We start from the raw sequence: 4,735 nt of genomic DNA on the forward strand, positions 1-4,735 counted from the left end.
TGGTGCATGATTCTAATCTCACCTTCAACAAAGCCACACACTCACCAGCCCTAGACACGGTGGGCACTCTCTGCTGCAGTCAGCTCATTTTTTAAAAACCATAAACCCTCAGCTTGATTGCAAATGGAAATTCAAATTCATACACACACTGGTGACTGAGTAGTGAAATGCCTTTCCTTGGCTCAGGGTTGGAGGAGAGTGGTATGCCAAGGGCTTATTGTTGCATTGGTTCTAGGATCTAGGGAGCTGTCACCAAACGGTGATACTTAGTTGTGGGGAAAAGGAACAGGGGACCAGGTGTCTATGTCATCTTATTACCTCTGCAAACCAGCTGGCTTCCTTGACCCCTGATTTAGTCTTATCAGTCCCTGGAAAACTGTCCAAGGTAAAGAAAACTGTACAAATCATCTGACTGAACAGCCATACATCAAGCACCAATTCTATGCCAGAACCTGAGCTGGATAGGGGGATACCGAGAGAAATAAAGCACCGTCCCTGCCTTCAGTAAGCTCACAGTTTAATATATAAAGCAGACAAATAAATGCTTTTTAATACAACTCAGTTTGCACTATAATAGAATATTGAGTACAGTCAGTGCTCTAGTCTACAAGAGGCTGACTAAAAGCAAGCACTCAGCAACATACAAAGCAGGGGAAATTTTTTTAATTTGGCATTTGATTTTTTTTTTAAGCCATGACGTGGTTGGCATGGGAAAAATCAGAACTTTGTCAGAATTCCGTCTACTTATAGTTTAATATTGCTTTTTAAAAATTACTTAGTAAGGGAGTGGAAGGCAAGATAGCTTTTTCAATGTTCAGAGCTTCTCAAGGAAAGTAGCTAGGTTTGAGAATGATTGAGGATATGAAACTGACAGAATTTCATGGCCACACGATAACGAAGGAGTTGAGGATAATCCTAAGGTTTCCGGGCTCCATAACTGGGAGGCTACAGGAACCACCAGCTCACACAGGAAATACTGGAGGCTTAAGAAAGAAGCTAATAAGATTGCTTTGGAAGAGAAACATCTAAGTGAAGAGGTCCAAGAATCAGCTGGATATATGGGTTACCTAGACCCAGAGTTCCCGTGGACCAGGAAGTCAATAGATGAATATCAGGAGAGACGTCTTGGCAGAAGAGATCTGTCTGGAAGCTTCAGAGTGTGGTAGTGGAAGGGCTGGGCAAGGATGAGCTCACCCAGGCAGTGGTGAAAAGGAATGGGAAAAAGTACAAAGAATTAGATGCTGCAGGACACCATACTTCAGGGAGGGGAATAAGTGAGTGTTAGAGACTGAGAAGGAACACACAAGAGACAGGAGAAAAAATCAGTAAGACACAGTGTTCCAGAAGCCCAAGGAAGAGAAATTCATCCAAAGTGGCCACAGTCACAGAGAGATAAAGGAAAATAAAGACAAAGTACAATGTATTTGGCAATTGAGGTGGTCACTGGTGCTCCCTTCTAGAGTGTTCCAGTGTCATCCTGGAGACAGAGGCTGAAGGAAGGAGTGACTGGTAGTAGAGAAAAGTGACATGAAGACCCCTTTGAAGAGAAGTGACTGTAAAAGACAAAGAGAGATGGGACAGTGGCTTAGACAGGTCAATAGGGCCAAGAAGTCTTCTTGGTTTGTTTTATGTTAAAGATGAGCCTGTTTACAGGTCAAAGGGAAATGTGTTTTAAGAAGGGAGGGTGGCCAGGTGCGGTGGCTCACACCTGTAATCCCAGCATTTTGGTGGGCAGATCATGAGGTGAAGAGTTCAAGACCAGCCTGACCAACATGAAGAAATCCCCATCTCTACTAAAAATACAAAATTAGCTGGGTGTGGTAGCTTGCACCTGTAATCACAGCTACTCCAGAGGCTGAGGCAGGAGAATCACTTGAACCCGGCAGGCAGAGGTTACGGTGAGCCAAGATTGCACCATTGCACTCCAGCCTGGGTGACAAGAGTGAAACTCCCTCTCAAAAAAAAAAAAAGAAAGAAAGAAAGAAAGAAAGAAAGAAAGAAAAAAAAAGAAGAAGGGCGATTGATGGGGAGAGCAGGTAACTGGTGGGAAGTCTCCAGGGAGGCTGGGGGAGGGGGAGTACAAGGCAGGACAGGGACTAAAGGGGTTGAGGGGAGAAGGTATGGGTGGGTAAGGAGACTCCCCTTTTTCAAATCGTTTAATTTATACGGTGATCTGTATAAATAGTGGGTAAGAAGACTCCCCTTTTCAAACCATTTTATTTATACAGTGATATTTATCCAGTGATCACTGAGCCGAGGAAGGGAGACGGTTCAGTCCTGAGCATCTTTTAAATTCAACAGTGTGAACTGAACACAAAATGAATGTGTTTCCCCTTCTAATGTACCAAATCCTGCCGATCTCCTGTCACCAAGTTCATTTCCAAATCTCTGCTGCCTGCAAGGCCAAACAGCCCATCTAAATGCGGGAAAAGCTTAAAAAGAAATGTACTGGGCTGGGCGCGGTGGCTCACATCTGTAAACCCAGCACTTTGGGAGGCTGAGGCAGGCGGATCACCTGAGGTCAGGAGCTCGAGACCAGCCTGGCCAACATGGTGAAACCCTGTCTCTCCTAAAAATACGAAAGTTAACCGGGCGTGGTGATGGTCACCTGTAATCCCACCTACTCGGGAGACTGAGGCAGGAGAATCGCTTGAACCCAGGAGGCGGAGGTTGCAGTGAGCTGAGATCGCGCCATTGCACTCCAGCCTGGGCGACAAGAGCAAAACTCCGTCTTAAAAAATAAAAATAAAAAAAGAAAGAGAAGAAAAGAAATGTGCTGGAAGCTTGCCAGCCAGAGCAGGGTCTGCCAGAGAGGAACTACCCCAAGCCCATGAACACAAGGTCCCCTCCCCTCAACTTCTCTACTGACCAAGGAGCTGCGAGCAAATGGATCTCTATAGGGCAGGATTCCAGCACCGCTGAGCAGTGCAAGCGCCGGTGAGTCGGCCTTTTTCTCTCCCCTAGGGGCAGGATATGCCCAAGGGGCAGGGACAAATCTAGCCAGAAAAACGATTCAGTCCGATGCCGAGACATTCTCCAATCAGCTAAGCCAGACACCGGCCTCGCCTCGACAAACGTCCGGGAGGCCTGGCGGGAGGTAGCAGCAATCCCCCCACCGCCCATGTGGCAAGTCTGGGTGACCGGCAGCGTCGGTATGGACAGCCTCCCAGTGGGTGTGGGTGTGCGAGAGGCCAGAGCTCCCAGGCGCGCGCACCGCGGGCGCCCCTCTCTGGGTGTCGGTGGCTATGACTCTTAGCAGAACCTGAGAAAGTCCCGTCAGCTAGGAATGAGAGAGCCAGAGCTGGCTCGGGGCGCCCTCCCTGACCAAGAACCCCAACACGCCGCGGTTAAGCGGTGGGCGACACGGTCTGTGAGGACAGACTCACAAGATGCTGGAGGCCAGAGTGGGCCAGAGAGCTCGCCACTCACTGACCTGCCAGAGGAGAGGCGCACTTCCCCGAGAAGGGGAACTGGGGTGGTCCAGGCCAAACCTTCAGAGGTTCAATCGGTGGTTTTAAAACAAAACAAAACAAAACAAAAACAAAAACAAAAGAAAACACGGCTGCAGGTCGAAGGTGCCCTAGGTCCAGGCCTCGGCAGCAGGTGTTTCGGTTTCTCCCCCAGTGGGTATCAGCCTCCAGGGCTAAATGAAAATGCGGTTCCAGGCATCCCGGTTTGGACCCGTCTCCACCCGGGCACACGGAACTTTCTAGGTTGTGGCTAGAACTGAGCTTCGGAGGGGTACTGTGGGTAAAGTGGGAGAGGACCAGTCACGGCCAGTAGCCTCCACAGGGGACCCGGTTCCCTAGAAGGTTCGCGTACCTCCCCCGCGCGCTGCAAGCTGCAGCCAGACACCCGCGAAGTTCCGGGACTCTCCGCACCCGCTAGGTCTGCCCCCTCCCGGACTCGGTTGTCGGGAGCTGGTCCCGCCGCCCGCGCCGCCGCTGCCGCTGCCGCAGCCCAGGCGCTCGGCTGCAGCAGGGCGCGGGAAAGGGCACTTTGGCGCGGAGTGAGAACCGAGGGGAATGTGGCAGCGCGAAGCCTGGCGGCGACACTCCCTCCCCCGCCCCCGGCTACAACCCCCACCCCCTCCTTCCAGTCCCTCAACACCCTCCAGCCCCCACCTGAGCCCTCCTGCAAGGAATGCGCCGGACCCCCACCGTGGGCACGCGCCCACCTGAACCCCCTCCTAGCTCCGAGCGCCGAGGGAGGGGTAGCATTTGGGGAGGGGGGTGGCGGCCGCAGTCTCCAGGCGGCTCTAGAGGGGGCACCGGTTTCAATTGGAGAAAATGGGCGGGGGCAGGGAAGGGCAGACCTTGCAGACGCGGAAATGGGGAGGGGGTGCACGGTTCCTCTGCAGCCCCCTGGACCAGCGTGCCTGGCAGAATCGGGAGCCGGGGGAGTAGGGCTCCGGGAAAGTTTATCGGAAAAAAGCCTAGCACCTTGGGGGCTGGGAGGCTGGAGAAACTGAAGCCACAGACCAGGTGCCCCGCAACCCCAGGCGGGGATGTCTGTCTCCCAGGCCCCCACACCGGCCACATCCGGCCAAGTTGCGGCTGGGGCTGGGGCAGCAATGAGGGTGAGGGTGGAGGTGAGGACGTGGCTGAGGGTGGGGTGGGAGACTGAAGCAGGAGATGAGAATGAGAGTAGGCAATTGGGAGGGTGGGAGATTCTGGCAGGGATAGAGGCCGGGGGAGGGACTGGGACCGGGTCAAGATGGGTGGGCTCGGGGCTC

Source organism: Mandrillus leucophaeus, unplaced genomic scaffold (assembly GCF_000951045.1).
Source record: "Mandrillus leucophaeus isolate KB7577 unplaced genomic scaffold, Mleu.le_1.0 Scaffold493, whole genome shotgun sequence".
Lineage (NCBI taxonomy): Eukaryota > Metazoa > Chordata > Mammalia > Primates > Cercopithecidae > Mandrillus > Mandrillus leucophaeus.